The sequence below is a fragment of the Taudactylus pleione genome, unplaced genomic scaffold (assembly GCF_031769625.1).
Source record: "Taudactylus pleione unplaced genomic scaffold, aTauple2 ptg000327l, whole genome shotgun sequence".
Taxonomy (NCBI): Eukaryota; Metazoa; Chordata; class Amphibia; order Anura; family Myobatrachidae; genus Taudactylus; species Taudactylus pleione.
The window spans coordinates 6,010,477-6,035,764 of record NW_028284728.1 but is presented as its reverse complement, the minus strand read 5'-3'; the positions used below and the strand labels follow the sequence as shown (position 1 = coordinate 6,035,764).

Sequence of the window (25,288 nt, the reverse complement as noted above, 5' to 3'; positions counted from 1 at the left end):
GATGGATAAACCATCGTAAGGCATTTTTGATGGTGGCAACACCGCCACTTGCGATGACCATGTCTAATATGTAAATGAGTCATATAATACAGAATGGGAGAACGGGTGGACCAATGACAAACTGCAATATCTTTGACTGTGGTTCTTGATAATGGCTCCTGCATTGGACCACCCCCTCCCCCTATCCCCTCACTCACTTTCAATGTCGCACAGTCTTGATTTGTGGTTGTGGAAAAAGTTAAGTTGAATAAATTACTCTTTAATACTCATTTATGCACACTAGATGGCAGCACTGCATTTAGCATTAATAGTTACAATAGCAGAATCCAAGTCCTGTTCTTGAAATAACTAGCACTTTGTATGGCTGAAGTACTACATGTTTATATATCCAATCTTATTTCTCTAAGATTGATGCTTCAATAAAGAAATATATTTAAAATTTCCAATTTCAGAAAATCAATCACCAGACATTTTGTTTTTATTGTCTAACTTACATTAGCAAATAGTGGCTGATTTATAAACATCAGCTGATGTGCTCCGATAAGTTTATTTTCTTGTCGGCCATCGGATCCCTCTCTGAAGATATTTGCGGTATTTTGCGATAATGCGACCCACAGGCTGTAATCGCTGGTGACATCTGAAGCTGAGCGTTTTGGAGCTTGGTAAATGGGGCTTTACGCAGTCACCGTATGCAGCTATGGGAATTGGTTTTGTGGTTGTTAAGCGGGGAATATCTGGTGCGCTATCCCCTTGGTAAATGGCCTTGGTAATAAAAATGTGGGAGTCCAAATAAAACTGTCACCTATGTAGGACTGAATGTGTTTTCTAGTTTGATAAATAGGCCCCATGAAAAAAAAAATCATTCAGAGCAGAGGACTGGAAAATAATAAAAGTACAATATATACACCGATCAGCCATAACATTTAGAACCACTGACATGTGTGAAGTGAATAACACTGAATATCTCGTTACAATGGCACCTGACAAGAGGTGGGTTATATGAGCGACTTTGACAGGTGCCAAATTGTAATGGCTAGATGACTGACAGAGCATCTCCAAAATGGCAGGTCTTGTGGGGTGTTCCTGGCATGCAGTGGTCAGGGCCGGCCTGGGTGAAGTGGCATGGCCTAATTGTGGGAGGCGTGGCCACGCCCCCCTTCAGGAAAAAAAAAACCTAGTTGCAGTGCTGCACGCTGGGGAGGGGGGGGTGCGGTGAGCTCGTCAGCCCAGCGCAAATCCAGGGTGGGCGCAATCAGGATGATCGCTCCTCCCCTCACAGGCAGAGGAGACTGCTGCTGCTGCTCTGTAGCAGCAAGCAGTCTCCCTTTGCAGCCCAGCACACAGCAGCAGCTGCTGGGCTGCTCTGCTGACAGGGAGGAGCGGCGTCGGACCCGGGTCCCCGCTGGGCCACTCCAGGATACGCGGGCCCAGGTATTTAGTACCTGCTCTCCCCCCTCTCAGCTCCCCTGGCAGTGGTTAGTACCTACCAGAAGTGGTCCAAGGAAGGACAACTGGTAAACCTGCGACAGGGTTATGGGTGCCCAAAGCTCATTGATGCGTGTGGGGAAAGAAGGCTAGCCCTATGGCCTAAACCCACAGATGATCTACTGTAGCACAAATTGCTGAAAAAGTTCATGCTGGCTATGACAGAAAGGTGTCAGAACACACAGAGAGTCGCAGCTTGCTGCATATGGGGCTGCGCAGCCGCTGACCAGTCAGAGTGCCCATCATCATCCCTGTCCACCGCTGAAAGTGCCTACAATGGGCATGTGAGCCTCAGAACTGGACCATGGAGCAATGGAAAAAGGTGTAATGTGATTTGGACTGCAGACCTGCTTTGAATGTTAATGAAGCAGCTGATGTCAGGTAATTGGTAAGTGTATTGCGAAAAAGACGAGCGCTGATGTGTGTTATGTGTCCTGCAGCAAAACCATTGTAACTTTAATACACATCAATGAAAAACATTGTGTAACAATTTAGTAGCTTTTTTCTTGATTAAGTATCGTCAGTTTAGGGGTCGTGCAGTCATGGTGCTTGTCAGCCTCCCACAATGCATTTAATGCCCTATATACGAGGAGCATTGAAAAAGTACGTATTGTGTGAAACGCGTTGCAGGAAGCTGACAAGGAGCAGGATGCACTATGAGAAAAAGACAAGCCGGCGGAGGCAGTGAGATACTCTGCAGCTCTGGGCAATGTTCTGCTGGGACACCTTGGGTCCTTTATTCACATCTTGGGAGTCCCTGCCTCGATGTGTCAGAGCTGTTTTGGCGGCAGGAGAGGGACCTACACAATATTAAGAAGGTGGTTTTAATGTTATGGCTGATGGGTGTATATGGTGCACTGTTATTTTACTAATTAATAATACATGTAAAAAGCTATATAGTATTTTGGGTTTAAACATCCTTTCTACCTTCTGATGGGTATGATACTGTAAACTGATATATTTCCACAGAAATAATGAATAAAGTCCCATGAATATAATAAATAGTTATGGCCTAAAAATAACTGTAATAAACTGATAATGCCCCTCTAATGGCTGTGTGCGAGTTATATAGTTACAAAAAGTCCAAAGAACAAACCAAAACTGATAACATCAGGTGTGACAAACCAGTTTGCAATGTAATCTCATACACAGGCTTGTGTACATAGTAAAATATCTCTACAACTGAAGAGCCACAGAGGCTGACAGGTAATGCTGGGACTTGTAGTTCCACAACAACTGGAGAGCTACAGGTTGCTTAACTGTAATTTGTATATATATATATCAGTGGCAAACGCAGGATTTTGAATGGGGGGTTTCCAAATAATTGGTTACAGAACCAATGACAAATGTCTAACCAGAATAAGCATGTACACATACAGCCCCCTTCCCTGCTCCATCTGTACACATACAGCCCCCTTCCCTGCTCCATCTGTACACAAACAGCCCCCTTCCCTGCTCCATCTGTACACACACAGCCCCCTTCCCTGCTCCATCTGTACACACACAGCCCCCTTCCCTGCTCCATCTGTACACACACAGCCCCCTTCCCTGCTCCATCTGTACACACACAGCCCCCTTCCCTGCTCCATCTGTACACACACAGCCCCCTTCCCTGCTCCATCTGTACACACACCAGTCCCCTTCCCTGCTCCATCTGTACACACACCAGTCCCCTTCCCTGCTCCATCTGTACACACACAGCCCCCTTCCCTGCTCCATCTGTACACACACAGCCCCCTTCCCTGCTCCATCTGTACACACACAGCCCCCTTCCCTGCTCCATCTGTACACACACAGCCCCCTTCCCTGCTCCATCTGTACACACACCAGTCCCCTTCCCTGCTCCATCTGTACACACACCAGTCCCCTTCCCTGCTCCATCTGTACACACACAGCCCCCTTCCCTGCTCCATCTGTACACACACAGCCCCCTTCCCTGCTCCATCTGTACACACACAGCCCCCTTCCCTCCTCCATCTGTGCAAACACTGGTCCCCTTCCCTCCTCCATCTGTGCACATACAGCCCCCTCCCCCACACAGCCCCCTTCCCTCCATCACACAGCCCCTCCCCTCCTCCACACACTACCCTTTCCTCCTCTATCTGTGCACATTCTCCTTTCCTCCACCACACAGTCCCCTTCCCTCCTCCACACAGCCTCCTCCCCTCCTCCACACAGCCCCCTCCCCTCCTCCACACACTACCCTTCCCTCCTCTATCTGTGCACATACAACCCACTCCCCTCCGCCACACAGTCCCCTTCCCTCCACCACACACTACCCTTCCCTCCTCTATCTGTGCACATTCTCCTTCCCTCCTCCACACAGCCCCCTCCCCTCCTCCATACAGCCCCCTTCCCTCCACCACACAGCCCCCTTCCCTCCTCCACACAGCCCCCTTCCCTCCTCCACACAGCCCCCTTCCCTCCACCACACAGCCCCCTTCCCTCCACCACACAGTCCCCTTCCCTCCTCCACACAGCCCCCTTCCCTCCTCCACACAGCCCCCTTCCCTCCACCACACAGCCCCCTTCCCTCCTCCACACAGCCCCCTTCCCTCCACCACACAGCCCCCTTACCTACTCCACACAGTCCCCTTCCCTCCACCACACAGTCCCCTTCTCTCCTCCACACAGCCCCCTTCCCTCCTCCACACAGCCCCCTTCCCTCCACCACACAGCCCCCTTCCCTCCTCCACACAGCCCCCTTCCCTCCACCACACAGCCCCCTTACCTACTCCACACAGCCCCCTTACCTCCTCGGTGTGAACACAGTTACGCACATCATGGCCCCGCATCACTCGCCTGATCGCCTGCAGCGCTGAGCCGTGCTCCCTCTCCATCTGGGTTCCCGGTGCACCATGCTGGTCGCACGGACTGACAGCCAATTAGGGGCGGCCACGTGGCCACCCCTGATTGGCTCACGCAACCAGCCAGATTTAAAGGGGACGGTTATATTGCCAGATGAAGTGAAGTGACCTTCGAGCACTGGTCAGCTGCAATAGATCGGCGGCCAGGGGGGGTTTATAGGTACTCGGAAACCCCCCCTGCGTGCGCGGGTGATATATATATATATATATATATGTGTGAGATATGTATTGATAATGATACATGTTATGTAATCACAAAAGAGCTTGAGAAATGAGTCAGTGTAATAATAATAGTACAATAGTAACGCTACATAGTTAGGGGACGCTGGGAGTTAGTTAGGGGGCTCTGATAATTAAAATTTCTTATCGTGACAATGAGAAATTATCAGGGCAGTGTATGAAAAGACACATGAGGGGACACGGGCTCCGATTGGAACTGGTCCCTGAGAAGTTTAAAAGGTGCAGTCAACAGAGAGGGACCTTCTGAACTGATGCTATCAAAAAAGATGGCGTCAGCTACTGGGGCCAAGCTGTGGCATGAGGCGTAGCTTGGTACTTACTTGCCGACTTCTGGCTGCTCCTTCCGGGAGGGAGCAGCCAGATCGGCAGGACGGGGGGTGGGAGGGGGCATGGCCAGGAAAAGGGGGAGTGGCCGGGCAGGTGATGGGCATTTGTGGGCGTGGTGGGGCCACGCGATTGCATCATTTTGGCCCTGCCTCCGCTACACAATGCTGATAATACAGGCATTGTGGAGCAGGGGGCGGGGCCAAAATGACGCGATTGAGTGTGAATCGCATCACCAGCCCCCTCCTCTGCGGGGATTTAACGATTAATCGCGGGGGCCGGGGGGGATCAGCAGCTTCCATGAGGCTTGCCTGCCTTTCCGGGGGGCCTGGAGCTGCGAGAGGCTCCCAGCCAGATCGGGAGGGTAGGCAAGCCTGGCTTGGTACAGTTCATAATTTACCAGCCCCCATATCTATGTTCCTATGGGGGCCGCTGTTGTCCTACTGTATTTCTCCTTAAGTTCTGGTGATAACTAATTTTTGCAAAAAATCTTCAGAAAATGGGTTTTCATAAGCTTTCCTGCAAATTGTTGTTACTATATAGGTGATACTTGCTTACACCCACGGATCGTCCAGGAGGCTCCTGAAAATCGTGTGACGCTCAAGGGCACCTTGAGTAAAGTTGGGGGTCGGGGTGGCAGATGACGCGATTGCATTGAATTGCGTCAACTCCGTTGTGCCACGTTACACGCACACACGCACACACACACAGTGGACGCCCAAAGGTCAGCAATGATGATATAAGCCCCCTAAGCCAAAGGTGATGCTGTAGAAATCCTCAAACTGCCTTTTACTACACTTTGTATGATCAGTAATAACCCCTCATAGGTGTAATCAGCCCCTGATACACCCCCCTCCCCCCCCAGGCCAGGCATAGGGGTAGGTGTACTAAGCCTTGGAGAGAGATAAAGTACCAACCAATCAGCTCCTGTCATTTTCCCAACACATAGCCGTATTCAATTAGTTTCGCACCCGCGATACTTTTCCGCATGCAAAACACGCGATGAAGGCAAAAAATCCGGCAGGCGAAAAAGTATCGGGCGCGCTCCCGCTATTCGCCGTATTCAATTACAAAGGATGCGAAAACAGCTCCCGGCAAAACTGAAACAGGCAAAAAGTCCTGTAAAGAATGGGGAACTCAGCCCGACACGCCCCAAAAGATGCAGTAACATTGGGGATCACTATAGATGCCCTCGATTAGCCCTAATGAAGGTATTTTGGGTACTTACTGTAAGTTGTGCCAATTGGTGCCAATTAGTGCATTAACACAAGTGGTAAAGAATAGCATTAAGCAGTATTTTTAGGAGAAAATAACTACTCCCAGCAAATTTGGGGTACTTGATAATGGGCGCTAGCATATTTTTAAGTTGCTAAAGTGAAGTTTTAAATTACGTAAAAAATTCACCTGCCGCAAGCACCTGCAATGAAAAAAAACACCTGCCCCATACTTGCTAGTTTTTAAGTTTGGCCCCCAACTTTTAACTTTTTCGCCCCCAAAATGAATGGGGATGTTCTAAAGTTTTATATTTTATTTTTTTTGACACAGTTTATCTTTGGGGGACTGTCCCAATGGTGCAGGGGGGTTCCGCCGATTACATTGCATTGACTTTTCGCATACGCGATAAGCCTTTAGGATTGAATACGGCGGAAACATCCCGCCTGGCGAAATGATGTCATTTCGAGTCTAATTGAATACGGCCCACAGCCTGTAACATGACAGTTAGGAGCTGATTGGTTGGTACTTTATCCCCCACCAAGGCTTACTACATAGACCCTCCAGTGTTACCAGCAGCAGCAGTAGTAAGGGAGAAGGATACACTGAGTGACGTCACCAGCAGCAGAACCTGACTAACCACCCAGCCAGGCGGACTGTACCATGTCCTGCAGAAGGGGGTGAGGCGACATTAGTCGCTCTCAGGTACAGATGACCGGGACCCCGCAGTATCGGACCCCGCCATAGTGTTATATTATATATGAGGTAAGAAGTGGTCTGTGCACGCTGGCGGTGTCTGGTAATGAGACCCAGTCCTGTGATGTGATCTGTATCACAGCGCCCCCCCTCCTCCTCGGAGTGGTACACTCCCCTCGCTGGCAGCTCTGTCAGTCAGACTCAGGCCGGCAGTGTCCACATCCCCAGCAGCAGCACCGTGTACAGCGGGAGAAAGGCGGCTGGTGCCCGGCGGCGGGGAAGTAGCAGGTGGGTGCAGGGCTGGGAGGTCAGGCGGGGGGGGAGTGTCCACAGACAGCGCCCCATCTACCCTGTCCACCTGCACCACATATCCCCACTCACCACTGATTCCACCCACTCTCACTGGTAGTGACCATCCCCACTGGTGGAATACCCCCACTTACCACTGATCCTTTATACTGGGGGCAATGTCACCACTTACCACCACCACTCCCCTTGATGGTGGTTTCATTATATCACCACTGATCACTACCACTGGTGTTATATACCCACTGGTGGAATACCACCACCTACCTGTGATCATCCCTACAGGTGGATTCATTATAATATACTATAATTGCACTTATCACTACCCCTGGTGGGATATCATCTCGCCACTGATCATCTCTACTGCTGGAATCATCTCACCACTGATCATGCCCACTGGTGGAATGTCACTACTGATCCTTCCCATTGGTGCGATATCACCACTGATCATTCCACTGGTGGAATACAACGACTCACTAGTGATCATTCCCAAAGGCAGAATGCAATCAATCCTTGCTGATCAATCCCTCTAGTGAAGCATACCCATTTAATATTGGTCTCCAAGTATTCTCAGCAAGTCAAATATATACCCGCTCACTGGTGAACATAATTACGCACTTGCTAGTCATATCCATTTCACATTTTAATGCCGGGTCGCACCCGGGATTTTGTGCACGAGTCTAATTGCACATGAACGCGCAGCAACCCGAGTTACTGTGCTGTGTGAAAGGGCCAGGTTGAAATAAGCCGCGTCGAGCTATCAACCCTGGTAACAAGAAGTGTTGAAAACGTATTTAACTTGGCTCGCAGTGCAGCGTGAATAGGTAACCCGGGTTGCAGTGCAGCGTGAATAGGTAACCCGGCTCGCAGTGCGGCGTGAATAGGTAACCCGGCTCGCAGTGCGGCGTGAATAGGTAACCCGGCTCGCAGTGCGGTGTGAATAGGTAACCCGGCTCGCAGTGCAGCGTGAATAGGTAACCCGGCTCGCAGTGCAGCGTGAATAGGTAACCCGGCTCGCAGTGCAGCGTGAATAGGTAACCCGGCTCGCAGAGCAGTGTGAATAGGTAACCTGGCTCGCAGTGCTGTGTGAATGGGTAACCCGGCTCGCAGTGCAGTGTGAATAGGTAACCCGGCGTGCAGTGTGAATGGGTAACCCGGCTCGCAGTGCAGCGTGAATAGGTAACCCGGCTCGCAGTGCTGTGTGAATGGGTAACCCGGCTCGCAGTGCAGTGTGAATAGGTAACCCGGCGTGCAGTGTGAATGGGTAACCCGGCTCGCAGTGCAGCGTGAATAGGTAACCTGGCTCGCAGTGCAGCGTGAATAGGTAACCTGGCTCGCAGTGCAGCGTGAATAGGTAACCTGGCTCGCAGTGCAGTGTGAATAGGTAACCCGGCTCGCAGTGCAGTGTGAATGGGTAACCCGGCTCGCAGTGCAGTGTGAATAGGTAACCCGGCGTGCAGTGTGAATGGGTAACCCGTGTCGCAACGAATGCATAGGAAGAGCCAGTGTTTGGAGCTGATCTCATCTCAATGACATCATGTGCCGACTCTCGGAGATGAGTTAATCTCCAAGCACCGGCTCTTCCTACTCTGAATGGGGAATCGGTATGATTCCGGCCGACGGTTGTAATCCTGACAGCAGCACCCTGGCATAGGTGGAAATCCTGATCGTCCATTAAGGTACGTATAGCTAATCTAATTCCCCCCCCTAACCCTCCCTTAGGGGTGCCTAACCTCCCCTCCAAGTGCCTAAACCTAACCCCCCCTTCCCCGCAGCCTAACCCTAAGTCTCCCAGGGGGGTGCCTAACCCCCCCTTCCCCTAGCCTAACTCTAACCTCCTGGGGGGGTGCCTAACTCTGTCCCCCCAGGAACCCCTAACCTAACCTTCCCCTGCGCCCGGCTTACCCTCGATCGGTAAGCCGGGTGTCGGGTCCCGGTGTAGGTCTAAAGACAGGCGTCGGGATTTTGACGCCTGTCATTTGAACCTTGCCGGGATTAGACAGTTGGAAAGCCTGCGGTCGGCATTGCGACCGTCGGCTTCCCGACTGCTTCCCATGAATGGGACCTGGGTCACAACAACCCAGGTTACACGTTCACACTGCATAATGAGCCGGGTTGAACCCGTGTTCAATCCTGCTCGTGACCAGGGTTGAAATGCTTACTTGAAACTGCACAGTAACCCGGGTTATTGCTGCAAGTGTGAAGGGGGTACCAGGCTATTCTTCATTCACCACTGGTTGTTGCACTGATTTAACCACCCAGTCACTAGTGGTAATTGTGCCTAATACTTTCTCATTGATTATTTACACTTGTCCAATATAGGACCGCTCACTAGTGATCCAATGTTCTCGTACACTTGTTATAATGGTCTCCGATATGTAACTATTGCTAGTGATCATTTCCTTTGGTATCCTTTATGCTTTGCACATTGGTGGAATCAGTGTATGTTCCCTTATTTATCAAAGTGCCAGTGGTGACATTCATAAAGAACTGAAGGGATAGTGGCTCTGTGCGTGTTCTGGTATTCATTGGTGATATAGGGTGAGATGTATCAAGCCTTTTTGAAGAGTCTAGTAGTTTTCCATAATAACCAATCCGCTTCTAGCTGGCATGTATGAAGTACATTCTCTAAAATGATAGGTAGCTGATTGCTATGGGCAATTTCTGTACTCTTTTTAGAAGGCTTTAATACATCTCCCCCATAGCCTACGCTTAAATACACATCCTGTCGCTGTGGTATCTATCTTGTGTTACCTGTGTATACAATTAGGGTTCCTGTATGTACTATTCAACTAGCTGTTCCCACCAGGTTTCCTACTTTACAGGTTCAGTTGGTGCAATGGACAGACTGGAATGTGCCGCCACAGCTGTTGCAGAACATCTTTGCCAAGTGGTGAATGACAGATTCACTGCAAGTGATTCCACACCAGCCTCACTACTTACCGTTGTGCTAGAGACTTGTGTAGCTCTCCTCCACATAGACTGTTTATCTATGAGGCTGTTCTCAGGCAGTATCTGTAATACATGTCAATTTGTTTTGCCACAGGGGATATATATTTGTCAGCCAAATTCCTGTTGTGTTTGCTCATTTGTTGCAGCTTTATGAAGTTTGCTTTGGTGGAGGCAGTATAGTATTTATCTCCCTGTAGGAGATGTGCAAAAATGTTCTGAGTTACCGTATTATATCCTGGTGAATGTATCAGGCTGCTGGGTTTGTGAGGGTCAAACTGGAAAAAGTTTTAGAACTTGAAACAAAATTGCCTTTTAAATTGTACATTTTAAACAACTTTTTTATTATCTTAAAACAACTTTTTTATCTTGTGCTCAGATTCCGTCATCTGTACATACTAATAAAGGTCATTTCCAAAGAACAAATAATGGGGCCAGAACACCCCTCCTATGGGCCTGATTCAGCAAGGAACGCAGTTGCTAATACGCACGTATTCGTCCGATTGTTGCGTACTGCGCATGCGCGAACTAGCCACTGCGATCGGTCGGCGTAGTCACTGTGATCGCAGCCCCGATCGCAGAGTGATTGACAGGAAGTGCGGTTTAATGGGTGGTGACGGGACGGAGGACTGGTGACGGGACGGGGGGGTCCTCCGAACACAGGCATGCTAGTGCGTTTGAACGCCATTGCGATGCCGTACGTAGCCTGAGCACTCATACCGTGCGCTGAAGTTAGCAATTTCTGAGTAAGGTCAGAGCTTGTACTCGATTGTACCGATGGTTTTGCAGTCTTGCTAAACATTACAGATGTGTATAAGGTAAAGTGGGCGCCCTTATGTAGTGCACCGGCAGCATAGCGATTGCAATGAATTAGCATACTATCGCAGTTGAACTGCCTGCGTAATCGCTATTACAGTTACGTTCCGTAGTGAATCAGGCCCAATGTGCACAGTTATGCCTGTCTGTCTGTCTGTCTTGCTCATTCATGAACACCCAGTATTTCTGTTTTGGGAAAGGCCGTGGAAAAATACACCTTCACCTCAGTTGGTCAAAGCGCGCCTATATTTGCCCTATCGTCATTTCCACGAATAATGTGTTCTGTTATTTTCTCTTAAGCGCAGTGCGGCATGATTATGTGGGCAATTGAAAAAGAGAGAATAATATATTGATGACTATATTATTTATACAATAAATATACTTCATTATGACACTTATTATGTGATGTTCTGTGTGATGGTAAACACAGCTTGCTAGCAGGAAGTGCACTGCTAATATTTACCAGGTATTTGCCCTTGTTCACCACCTGCCTCCTTGATAAATACAATAATTATTGTTCTTCCTATTGTACATTGTTTTTTGTAACCTTATTTCCCTGATTCAGCAGTGCTGCTCTATAATTTATTCTTATTATTTCAGTCACATGTGGATTTTAACCCCTAGCATTAATCTGATAGCTTCTCTGACAACATGGTCCTCTCTGTAGATCTCAACAGCAAAAGTGGCAACTGCAGGATCTGAAATATTACTCTGGCGCGATGCTGCAGAGGAACCCGTGGGCGCTGTTCCGACCAGGTTACTATGTGTGGAGTTTGGATGTTCTCCCCATGCCGCTTGGGTCCTGCTAGTGTTCAGCTTCCTCCCGTAGGGGCCTATTCATTATCGGGGGGGGGGGGGTTTGGGCGGGATGACCCCTGATGATAAAGTGTCCAATTTGCTGCTTTTTGTGGTGTTGGATAACTAATAACAAAATCAACTCAGTATTTTTCCATCGTGGGGACAGTTTTTCTGAAAATCAGCTCTCCCTGCGATCCCCAACAGTAGCAGTGTTACTTATCGAGATGTGCCGGCCTTCTGTGCATGCGTGACCTGGGTTCACGCATTTGCACAAAGGCCGCAATGCGATTTGCTCGTGTCCTTCTTTGCAACCCCGGACCTCCTTCCCATAGGAAGAAGCAGGGGGCCAAGAACCAACGCCATCTGTTGATGGCGTTGGTTCCCACAAGCAAACTCCAAAAACTTTCAGTACAACAACATACTGATAGGTTAATGTCAGGTGTTATAAAGATTTTTAGGGCAAATATTTTATATGACTCTTTTCTCGGCTGTAAGAGACATACAGATGTGTCCACATACAGCTAGCCCCCTTGCGCATTAAACAGCCCTTCTAGTTGCGTCATGCCGTGGCAAGACTCGGTAGCAAGGAGGATCATTACGTGCAACTTCTTTCCTTTAATATACATATTATTTGCAAATCAATGCCAATAGGAGGCACAAGCAGCTAAAATGATATGCGGCGTGCCTATATTCTGTGTGCGACTGCGGTTATATCTGGCGGCGGAGGCATCGGAGATGAAGGTGGGTGCGTGAAGACTTGGTGAGTAGCACATCCTCAGATTGAGCTATTTGCTACTGTTCAAGCGACAAAAAGAAAATTGACTTTGCGTGGCGTGCCAGTGCAGATCACGTTTCACCGCCATTGCTGCCTATGTTATCAGCTTTAATAACATGCAGGTCGATATCCTGGCACACATCTTCCTGCTGGGCTAATTCTGTTCCAATTTCTGCATTATAATGGATGTGAGCTCTGGCTGGGTAAATCTGCCGCATTGTCACAACTTTATCTCATATATGTTAGTACTGACGAGTTGGCAAAACTTCTACGTATCCAATTTCTACGTCACCAGTAGCTTTTTTAAAACCAGTAACTTGTATCATAGATTTAATGGTATAGAAATATATGGGATGACCTATAAAATAGACCCTGTGTCTGGGTCCTTTTGCTCCCTCCCAACACGGCAGAAAAAAAAAAAATATTTTATTTGCCATCAGCGCAGAGCCCCTGTGTATAGTATGTGATAAACAATATTTATCTTAAAAAAAAAAAAAAAGAAAATACACTTGCATCTGGTGGTCCACCATGGATCTGGTGTGTGGAATGGAAGTAGGCAGCATGGAGTTTCTCAAGGTGGGGGTTCTGATGAATCCTGTAGGAGCGAGACCAAAGACCTATATGTAAGCCATCCCACGTTTGTCCTGCTTTGAGCGGCACCCTTCTTCAGTGCTCTGCCTGCTAGCCAGCAGTCCTGCTCCAAAGTAAGGAGGAATTAACCAGACTAGCTAGCGGTGAGGCACTGCCCTGGAAAGTAGGGTAAGTGGTTCCATGTTCTGGTGAAGGAGAATAGTAGTAGAAGCAATTCCCCCTATAGCTGGGGGCAGTTGCTGGTTTGGCCAGGTGGCGCAACTAGGAGTAGTCAGTTATGGCAAGTTTCAGACGTCTGCAAAACTGATAACCCAACAGGGTGACTTGGTATGTCTTTCCAGTTTCTTTTAAAAGGTTCTTATTAGATAGTTAAAGCTTCTTTTTGTAAATTGTTCTCCCCTGTTGTAAATGATGTGTACATGAGGCTAGAGAGGGGTTATTGTTGTAAAGTGTTTATATAAAAATTGTTAGGATCATCCTGTGTGTCCACCTGTGCGTTCCTAGCCAACCAGTCTGTCCCAGGGTAGCCGATCATGTTCTATCCTACGACACCCTCTCCTTGTACTGGTATAGGGCCTCCTGGTTCTCCCATTTACCTACATATAAACATATATAGAAGCCACTCACCCAAGGCTGCCATCAGAAACTGTGGTGACCAATAAAAATGAAACATGCGCCCCCCCCCCCCTCCAAACTCTTTGTCCTCAACCCATACCACCCAACTTTTGGTAGTGACAATTGCGTGCGCCGAAGCTACGTGGCAGAAATCAGGGGGCCGTGACTTCATGGGAAATGCCGTACTTATGAACAACATCCCCGTCTTAATCATGCTGGGAGCTTGCCCAGTGCTCTCAGAGCTGCTGGAAAACCCCCAGCCTCTCCCAGAGTCGGCACAGTGAGTGTGAATGCATGTGCGCCTCGTCCATTCAACGCTGCTCTGCAAAGCAGCAGTGTCGGCATGTCCCCCCCTCAACCCAAATATGTATTTTATTGAAAAAAATAGTGCAGTGCCGAAGTGCCGTACTTTTGAAACCCTGGTGTCGCCACCGCCAGGTGATTTTCAGACACCCCCGGGGTGCTATTGCCTCTCGCAGAGCCAGTAAATTGGCCAGAGGAACCAGACAGCTCCTCCTAGGCCTTGAGATTGGCCAAAGAGCTGCAAATTGGTAATTGACTGATCTGCATCACTTAATGTTTCTGGACAATGGGATGTGCTCAGACCATGCATACACATTGTGCCTGATGCTGAGTCAGACGCAGCCATGACCGTGCGCACGTCCTTTGCCGCAGTTGCGTCTTCAACTTTATGCTAATGCCGCTACAAACCCCTCCCTGGTGTACATCCGTGCATCCCAATGTGCAAGGACTGAGACGCCAACTATAGCTCTTGGTGCATCTTAAGACGCCACCAACAGTCACACCATGGAAAATTGCGCTAACCCTATGGCAGATGCTGATGATCCGACTAAATATGGTCACCTATGTGAAGGATTGTGCGTCTATGAACACCACCATTTTCAGTGACTCGTCCGCGACACTCACATTAGACTCAACATCTCCGTGCGTCTGATTAGCCACCTCCCTGTTGCCTCACAGGAACAATACAATCCCAATATGCTACCAAGCGTTCAAATCTGTACTGCGACTCTGCACGTACAAAATCAGGATGCGTGTTACGCTGCGGTTCTGATACATGCGCAGATGAAAAACATTGCTCCACTGCGTCTGACATCGCCATTGCGTCTGATTCAGAATCCGGCCCTTAAGAACATACTCTGTGCAATGGTCACAATGTTTTAACACTGTTCATGGTAGATATATCCCAGTCAGAGGATCACTGGCTCTTTCTCTTCTAAGGGTTTCGGAATGTCCTTTAGCTGACCTGCAGCTCATAATTGATCTGTAACAGTTCCTTCCCTATGGTGAATTTCCCACATTGTATATCAGAATAGCCTTTCAAATCTAAATTACCAGTAACATAGTGTTCTACAGAGATGTTATGGAGCAGTCTCTCTCAGATGGATACTTTGGGGTGGATGCAGAGATGTTATGGAGCAGTCTCTCTCAGATGGAGACTTTGGGGTGGATGCAGAGATGTTATGGAGCAGTCTCTATCAGATAGAGACTTTGGGGTGGATGCAGAGATGTTATGGAGCAGTCTCTCTCAGATGGAGACTTTGGGGTGGATACAGAGATGTTATGGAGCGGTCTCTCTCTCTCAGATGGAGACTTTGGGGCGGATGCAGAGATGTTATGGAGCAGTCTCTCTCAGATGGAGACTTTGGGGTGGATACAGAGATGTTATGGAGCGGTCTCTCTCTCTCAGATGGAGACTTTGGGGCGGATGCAGAGATGTTATGGAGCAGTCTCTCTCAGATGGAGACTTTGGGGTGGATGCAGAGATGTTATGGAGCGGTCTCTCTCTGATGGAGACTTTTGGGTGTATACAGAGATGTTATGGACCGGTCTCTCTCAGATGGAGACTTTGGGGAGGATGCAGAGATGTTATGGAGCGGTCTCTCTCTCAGATGGAGACTTTGGGGTGGATGCAGAGATGTTATGGAGCGGTCTCTCTCAGATGGAGACTTTGGGGTGGATGCAGAGATGTTATGGAGCGGTCTCTCTCTCAGATGGAGACTTTGGGGAGGATGCCGAGATGTTATGGAGCGGACTCTCTCAGATGGGGACTTTGGGGTGGATGCAGAGATGTTATGGAGCGGTCTCTCTCAGATGGAGACTTTGGGATGGATGTAGAGATGATATGAAGCAGTCTCTCAGGTGGAGACTTTGGGATGGATGTAGAGATGATATGGAGCAGTCTCTCTCAGGTGGAGACTTTGGGGAGGATGCAGAGATGTTATGGAGCGGTCTCTCTCTCTCAGATGGAGACTTTGGGATGGATGCAGAGATGTTATGGGGCGGTCTCTCTCAGATGGAGACTTTGGGGAGGATGCAGAGATGTTATGGAGCGGTCTCTCTCTCAGATGGAGATTTTGGGGAGGATGCAGAACTGAATGTAAGGTGCGTATACTCGCTAACCTAGAATGCACTCACCAAAAACCATGTGCTACAAATGCATAGCCGCTCACAAATGGGAGACGCGTCCAGCTCGACATACCTAGCAAAATGCATCCCCAGCAAATGCTTTACGGTAATGGTAAACAATACTTTAAAAAATCAGTGCACATCACAGGACATGGCCGGACGGGATTCGTTCACATGGTCGATATTAGGGTTTCAACATGGTTCGACATGTTGACCGGCACCATGTAAACATCCTCAGATTTTGCATTTCTTTTCACCAGCTATTGATTGGAGAATCATTTTTGGAGAATTGTTTCCACTTAGCCGAAATTGTCCTGGAATTGAATTTGGCGGATTTTTTTTAGGCAAATTTTTCACAAAAAAACAGGCGAATATGGTTTTTTGCCTCTAATTGAATTCCCCTCATAGAGTGTAAGCTCCCTATGGCAGGGACTACTGTGAGTGATTGAAATATTCTCTGTAAAGTGCTGCGGAATATTTGTGCGCTATATCAATGAACTAACTAGTAATAAATACAAATAAATAATAACTAATAATAAATAAAAGCTGGTGACAATATTAAGACAAGTATTGTATATTTTTGGTAATAGACTAACCTTAAAAAGAATAGCCAGGCATGGCTCTAATCCGGTAACTGGTACACATTAGAGGGCCCTCTTACCTTTTGTCTTTTACAACCCAGTCTTGTTCTATTAACGTTGATTCAAATGGTAAAGCGCAATGGAATATGCTGCGCCATATAAGAAGCTATTAATAAATAATATTTCAGCCAATCCAACGGATCGGTCCGATATTGTCTATATCGTCTAATGCGTATGCTCTATGTCGGCCGTTGCGTGCTCCCGTTTGGCCGTCACCCGCATCATCAGGTCGTCCTACATGCAGCTCAACCTGACGATGCGATTGACAACCCCATGGTGCGGGATCTGGCAGGAGCCGACATATTGGGCGGTCAGGCATTGGATTGTCTAATGTGCGATATGTCGGCACGTCGGCGGCAGGGTCGGCGGTCGAATCGCTGGGTACACATATCGTTTAATGTGTTCCCAGCTTAAAATACATGATATCATGCCTAGCCATTCTTTTTAAGGCTACACTGTTACCAGAAATAAATTCAGACAATGTCATTATTTGTAATGTGATACCTTGCAGCATCCTTTTACTCCTCCAAACCCATTATAGAACCTCCTAAATGTACAGTGGCAGTAAGTCTTGCAGCAATGCCTACAGTACCTGGTATCCCGGTGATCAGGAATAATTAGTCTTTAGAAGTACTAACTGCAGTGTCCTGTGTCCTAGTAAGTCAGGGACGTCCTTTGTCTAGTAGCAGCCTAGGATTACCTGTAGTTTAGGTCTGCGGATCTCTCCACTAGTTGATTCTACTATCTAGCAGCCAGGCAGGCGTATCACCATGTTTTATGTTTCTTATCCCCTGTATCTGAGGTTAATAAATAATAAATAGCAGAAGTTCCCAGTACAAACTACTGGCATTACCTGACAGTGATGACATGGCACAGATGATGATGATGAAGATGATTATTTCACGTGGCTGATAATTCACATGTGCAGATGTGCATAACACATTTCCTTATCATTATACAGTCCCTGGTTTTATTGCAGGCACTTCTAAGCTCCACTAGCATGTTATTGTACATTGCTTTCACCAGATAATGGCTCCAGCACTCACTTGTGGTCACTTGAAAATATAAATTGTGTTTACGTCTATTAAAAAACCTTTGTCATAATATCAAAACCAACATACAGTGACATTAACTCTGATAATATAATAATAGAGCAGGGTGTGCAGAGAGAGACGACGGATGCCTCACGCCTTTAGCCTTAATGGACTGCTGGAAAGGTGTGAAACCATTGTAGACTCAGTCCACCCCCTCTGCTGTAATGTGTGACTAGTGTAGAGTCAGTGCACCCCCTCTGCTGTAATGTGTGACTAGTGTAGAGTCAGTGCACCCCCTCTGCTGTAATGTGTGACTAGTATAGACTCAGTGCACCCCCTCTGCTGTAATGTGTGACTAGTGTAGACTCAGTGCACCCCCTCTGCTGTAATGTGTGACTAGTATAGACTCAGTGCACCCCCTCTGCTGTAATGTGTGACTAGTGTAGACTCAGTGCACCCCCTCTGCTGTAATGTGTGACTAGTGTAGAGTCAGTGCACCCCCTCTGCTGTAATGTGTAACTAGTGTAGAGTCAGTGCACCCCCTCTGCTGTAATGTGTGACTAGTGTAGACTCAGTGCAACCCCTCTGCTGTAATGTGTGACTAGTGTAGACTTAGTGCACCCCTCTGCTGTAATGTGTGACTAGTGTAGAATCAGTGCACCTCCTCTGCTGTAATGTGTGACTAGTGTAGACTCAGTGCAACCCCTCTGCTGTAATGTGTGACTAGTGTAGACTTAGTGCACCCCTCTGCTGTAATGTGTGACTAGTGTAGAGTCAGTGCACCTCCTCTGCTGTAATGTGTGACTAGTGTAGACTCAGTGCACCCCCTCTGCTGTAATGTGTGACTAGTGTAGAGTCAGTGCACCCCCTCTGCTGTAATGTGTGACTAGTATAGAGTCAGTGCACCCCCTCTGCTGTAATGTGTGACTAGTGTAGACTCAGTGCACCCCCTCTGCTGTAATGTGTGACTAGTGTAGACTTAGTGCACCCCCTCTGCTGTAATGTGTGACTAGTGTAGACTCAGTGCACCCCCTCTGCTGTAATGTGTGACTAGTGTAGGCTCTCAATGCACCCCGTCTGCTGTAATGTGTGACTAGTGTAGGCTCAATGCACCCCCTCTGCTGTAATGTGTGACTAGTGTAGAGTCAGTGCACCCCCTCTGCTGTAATGTGTGCCTAGTGTAGAGTCAGTGCACCCCCTCTGCTGTAATGTGTGACTAGTGTAGACTCAGTGCACCCCCTCTGCTGTAATGTGTGCCTAGTGTAGACTCAGTGCACCCCCTCTGCTGTAATGTGTGACTAGTGTAGAGTCAGTGCACCCCCTCTTCTGTAATGTGTGACTAGTGTAGACTCAGTGCACCCCCTCTGCTGTAATGTGTGCCTAGTGTAGACTTAGTGCACCCCCTCTGCTGTAATGTGTGACTATGCTGTAGAGTCAGTGCACCCCCTCTGCTGTAATGTGTGACTAGTGTAGAGTTAGTGCACCCCCTCTGCTGTAATGTGTGACTAGTGTAGAGTTAGTGCACCCGCTCTGCTGTAATGTGTGACTAGTGTAGACTTAGTGCACCCCCTCTGCTGTAATGTGTGACTAGTGTAGAGTCAGTGCACCCCCTCTGCTGTAATGTGTGCCTAGTGTAGAGTCAGTGCACCCCCTCTGCTGTAATGTGTGCCTAGTGTAGAGTCAGTGCACCCCCTCTGCTGTAATGAGTGACTAGTGTAGAGTCTCAGTGCACCTCCTCTGCTGTAATGTGTGACTATGCTGTAGAGTCAGTGCACCCCCTCTGCTGTAATGTGTGACTAGTGTAGACTCAGTGCACCCCCTCTGCTGTAATGTGTGACTAGTGTAGACTCAGTGCACCCCCTCTGCTGTAATGTGTGACTAGTGTAGGCTCTCAGTGCACCTCCTCTGCTGTAATGTGTGACTAGTGTAGGCTCTCAATGCACCCCCTCTGCTGTAATGTGTGACTAGTGTAGACTCAGTGCACCCCCTCTGCTGTAATGTGTGACTAGTGTAGACTCAGTGCACCCCCTCTGCTGTAATGTGTGACTAGTGTAGACTCAGTGCACCCCCTCTGCTGTAATGTGGGACTAGTGTAGACTCAGTGCACCCCCTCTGCTGTAATGTGGGACTAGTGTAGACTTAGTGCACCCCCTCTGCTGTAATGTGTGACTAGTGTAGAGTCAGTGCACCCCCTCTGCTGTAATGTGTGCCTAGTGTAGAGTCAGTGCTCCCCCTCTGCTGTAATGTGTGCCTAGTGTAGAGTCAGTGCACCCCCTCTGCTGTAATGTGTGCCTAGTGTAGAGTCAGTGCACCCCCTCTGCTGTAATGTGTGACTAGTGTAGACTCAGTGCACCCCCTCTGCTGTAATGTGTGACTAGTGTAGACTCGGTGCACCCCCTCTGCTGTAATGTGTGACTAGTGTAGACTCGGTGCACCCCCTCTGCTGTAATGTGTGACTAGTGTAGACTCGGTGCACCCCCTCTGCTGTAATGTGGGACTAGTGTAGACTCAGTGCACCCCCTCTGCTGTAATGTGGGACTATGCTGTAGAGTCAGTGCACCCCCTCTGCTGTAATGTGTGACTAGTGTAGACTCAGTGCACCCCCTCTGCTGTAATGTGTGACTAGTGTAGACTCAGTGCACCCCCTCTGCTGTAATGTGTGACTAGTGTAGACTTAGTGCACCCCCTCTGCTGTAATGTGTGACTAGTGTAGACTTAGTGCACCCCCTCTGCTGTAATGTGTGACTAGTGTAGACTTAGTGCACCCCCTCTGCTGTAATGTGTGACTAGTGTAGACTTAGTGCACCCCCTCTGCTGTAATGTGTGACTAGTGTAGTCTTAGTGCACCCCCTCTGCTGTAATGTGTGACTAGTGTAGACTTAGTGCACCCCCTCTGCTGTAATGTGTGACTAGTGTAGAGTCAGTGCACCCCCTCTGCTGTAATGTGTGACTAGTGTAGACTCAATGCACCCCCTCTGATGTAATGTGTGACTAGTGTAGAGTCAGTGCACCCCCTCTGCTGTAATGTGTGACTAGTGTAGACTCTCAGTGCACCCTCTCTGCTGTAATGTGTGACTAGTGTAGAGTCAGTGCACCCCCTCTGCTGTAATGTGTGACTAGTGTAGACTCTCAGTGCACCCTCTCTGCTGTAATGTGTGACTAGTGTAGACTTAGTGCACCCCCTCTGCTGTAATGTGTGACTAGTGTAGAGTCAGTGCACCCCCTCTGCTGTAATGTGTGACTAGTGTAGACTTAGTGCACCCCCTCTGCTGTAATGTGTGACTAGTGTAGAGTCAGTGCACCCCCTCTGCTGTAATGTGTGACTAGTGTAGACTTAGTGCACCCCCTCTGCTGTAATGTGTGACTAGTGTAGAGTCAGTGCACCCCCTCTGCTGTAATGTGTGACTAGTGTAGACTCAGTGCACCGTCTCTGCTGTAATGTGTGACTAGTGTAGACTCAGTGCACCGTCTCTGCTGTAATGTGTGACTAGTGTAGACTTAGTGCACCCCCTCTGCTGTAATGTGTGACTAGTGTAGACTTAGTGCACCCCCTCTGCTGTAATGTGTGACTAGTGTAGTCTTAGTGCACCCCCTCTGCTGTAATGTGTGACTAGTGTAGACTTAGTGCACCCCCTCTGCTGTAATGTGTGACTAGTGTAGAGTCAGTGCACCCCCTCTGATGTAATGTGTGACTAGTGTAGAGTCAGTGCACCCCCTCTGATGTAATGTGTGAATAGTGTAGACTCTCAGACCCTCTGCTGTAATGTGTGACTAGTGTAGATTCAATGCACCCTCTCTGCTGTAATGTGTGACTAGTGTAGAGTCAGTGCACCCCCTCTGCTGTAATGTGTGACTAGTGTAGACTTAGTGCACCCCCTCTGCTGTAATGTGTGACTAGTGTAGAGTCAGTGCACCCCCTCTGCTGTAATGTGTGACTAGTGTAGACTCTCAGTGCACCGTCTCTGCTGTAATGTGTGACTAGTGTAGAGTCAGTGCACCCTCTCTGCTGTAATGTGTGCCTAGTGTAGTCAGTGCACCCTCTCTGCTGTAATGTGTGACTAGTGTAGAGTTTGTGCACCCCCTCTGCTGTAATGTGTGACTAGTGTAGAGTCAGTGCACCCCCTCTGCTGTAATGTGTGACTATGCTGTATAGCAGGGGTCTTCAACCCGTGGCCCGCGGAGCCATTCCCCGTGGCCCGCCGATGGTTATGTAGTGCTGACCGCAGAAAGTGCAGTCTGCACTACAGGCAGAAACAAGCACACTGCCGGCAGCAATGTGTTTATTTTGACAGCCAGCCAATGAGAGTCAGACAGACTCTTCACTGGCTGCTGCGCCCACTGCATGAGCCAGGCTAGAACTCACTCATGAGCTCCATCTTCCAGCTCCTGCAGTGGGTAATGACGTGTCTCCCATAATTCAGAGCAGGCCGGCGCGGGAGGACGGAGGAGCGGACGGCGGCAGGAGCGGGGATTCAGGTAAGTGTGTTTTTTGTTTTTTTTCTTCACGTTTGTGTTTTTGTTTGTCTGCACTGCTGGGGGGGGTTACTACTACTAGGGGCACTGGTGGGAGGGACCTCTACTGGGGGCCCTGCATCAGGGGCGACCACTACTGGGGGTTTCCACTACTGGGAGCACTGCATCAGGGGACCACTACTGGAGGCACTGTATTGGGGGGGGGGGGGGGAGACTACTGCTGGGGCACTGCATAGAAGGGATACTATATAAGGGGCACTGCATAGGTGGGGACAACTAATGAGGGCACTACTGGGGGCACTGCATAAGGGGGACTGCTACTGGGGGCATTATATAAGGGGCACTAAATAAGGGGGACTGCTACTGGGGGCATTATATAAGGGGCACTAAATAAGGGGGACTACTACTGGGGTCATTATATAAGGGCCACTGCATAGGGGGAACCACTACTGGGGGCACTGTATAAGTGGCACTACAGAGGGCAATGAAGAGGGGGGCAATTATGGGACAGAATTAAAATTGTAGGAGGGGAAAGTTATGGGTCATAATTGTGTGAGGAGGGGGCAGAGTTTAAATACCGCAGTATAGCTTAGTGGCACTAGGCTCCATTCAATTTTTTAATGTGGCCCACACTGCCTTAAAGGTTGAAGACCCCTGCTGTAGAGACTCTCAGTGCACCCCCTCTGCTGTAATGTGTGACTATGCTGTAGACTCAGTGCTCCCTCTCTGTATTAATGTGTGACTATGCTGTAGCATCTCAGTGAGAATCGGTATGATTTACCGCCGGACCCATGCCTGGCGGTTGGAATCCCGACAGGGCATCCCGGCAGAGGAGGGAATCCCGATCTTCAAAGTTAAGTATATACTAATCAATTTCTACCCCTGAACCCTCCCTTAGGGGTGCCTAACCCTAACCCCCCCTTCCCCTAGCCTAAACCTAACCTCCCGGGGGGAGGTGCCTAACCCTAAGTCCCCCCCGGGAACCCTAAACCTAACCCCCCCCCCCCCGCGCAGCTATCCTCGCTTGGCGACCGGCGTCCCTTCGATCGGAATGCCGGGCGTCGGGCTCCCGGCGTATGTCTAATGACAGGCGTCGGCATATCGATGCCTGTCTTTAGACCCTTGCTGGGATATGACAGTCGGGAAGCCGGCTGCCGGGATTAGGTCCCATGTGCACATTCTGCTTTATTGTGTGACTATGCTGTAGCATCTCAGTGCACCCCTCTGCTGTAATGTGTGACCATGCTGTAGACCCTCAGCGCACCCTCTCTGCTGTAATGTGTGACTATGCTGTAGACTCTCAGTGCACCCTCTCTGCTTTAATGTGTAACTATACTGTAGACACAGTGGCCCTGATTCAGAGCTGCTCGCAAAAACCGAGTGCTCGCTCTGAATCAGGGCGGCCGCTTTTTTTTTTTAAACCGGCCTCCTGGGCTGCTCGCACAGCTTTTGCGAGCGGCCAGGTGATGGTCACGACCATCACCACCATCGGGCTTGCGACGAGACACTTGTGGTAGGGTCTCATCTGCTGCAAGCCCCAGTGAGCTTCCGGCTCTAATAGAGCCGGAAGCTCACTACTGACATCACTGATGATGTCAGTAGGGCCGCCCACAAACGGCAGGTGTTCCTTCAGGAACGCCTCCGTTTGGTCAGCCACCCCCCTCCCTGCCTACAAAACGGGGCGAGCTGTTGATCAACATCGACAGCCGCCCCATTTGTAGCGAGCCCCGGGGCGAGTGAATTTATCACTCGCTCCGGGGCTCGCGCACGCGGCGCATGCGCACTGCCCAGCCATCGACCCGCTTGTGAGCGCATAGCGCTTGCGAGCGCGTCTGAATCAGGCCCAATGCTACCCTCTCTGCTGTAATGTGTGACTATGCTGTAGAGTCAGTGCACCCCCTCTGCTGTAATGTGTGACTATGCTGTAGACTCTCAATGCACCCCTCTGCTGTAATGTGTGACTATGCTGTAGACTCTGTGCACCCCTCTGCTGTAATGTGTGACTATGCTGTAGACTCTGTGCACCCCTCTGCTGTAATGTGTGACTATGCTGTAGACTCTGTGCACCCCTCTGCTGTAATGTGTGACTATGCTGTAGACTCTCAATGCACCCCTCTGCTGTAATGTGTGACTATGCTGTAGACTCTGTGCACCCCTCTGCTGTAATGTGTGACTATGCTGTAGACTCAGCGCACCCCCTCTGCTGTAATGTGTGACCATGCTGTAGACTCTCAGTGCACCCTCTCTGTTATAATGTGTGACCATGCTGTAGTATCTCAGTGCACCCCCTCTGCTGTAATGTGTGACTATGCTGTAGACCAGTGGTGTCAAACTCGGGCCCTCCAGCTACTATGGGACTACATATCCCAGCATGCCCTGCCACAGTTTTAGCATGCCCAGCAAAACTCTGGCAGTGCATTCTGGGATGTGTAGTTCCACTGCAGCTGAAGGGCCTGAGTTTGACACAGCTGCTGTAGATGCTTAGAGCACCCTCTCTGCTGTAATGTGTGACTATGCTGTAGACTCAGTGCATTCTCTCTGCTGTAATGTGTGACCATGCTGTAGACTCTCAGTGCACCACCTCTGCTGTAATGTGCGACTATGCTGTAGACTCTCAGCGCACCCCCTCTGCTGTAATGTGTGACCATGCTGTAGGCCCTCAGTGCACCCTCTCTGCTGTAATGTGTGACTATGCTGTAGACTCAGTGCACCCTCCCTGCTGTAATGTGTGACTATGCTGTAGATTCAATGCACCCCCTCTGCTGTAATGTGTGACTATGCTGTAGACTCAGTGCACCCCTCTGCTGTAATGTGTGACTATGCTGTAGACTCAGTGCACCCCCTCTGCTGTAATGTGTGAAAATGCTGTAGACAATGGGTTCCCAAATACGGTCCTCAAGGCACACTAACAGTCCACGTTTTAAGGATAGCCATAGTTGAGCATAGGTGACTTAATTAGTACCTTAGTTATTTTGATTTAACCATCTGTGCTTAAGCATGGATATCACTAAAACCAGGACTGTTAGTGTGCCTTGA

General features: G+C 49.1%; 1 protein-coding gene across 2 annotated transcripts in view; it reads left to right on the top strand.

Annotated features, from left to right (window-relative positions):
• The first annotated feature begins 6,872 nt into the window (after positions 1 to 6,872).
• Positions 6,873 to 25,288, top strand: part of DOP1B (DOP1 leucine zipper like protein B) — a 176,758-nt gene continuing 158,342 nt past the window's right edge. Inside the window, exon 1 of one of the 2 annotated variants that reach the window (XM_088443167.1) lies at positions 6,873 to 6,893. The gene's annotated coding sequence lies outside the window, so the exon portion shown is untranslated. Of the gene's footprint in view, positions 6,894 to 7,016; positions 7,113 to 25,288 lie in introns of those variants that run through there. The other variant, XM_088443166.1, reaches the window with a different exon arrangement.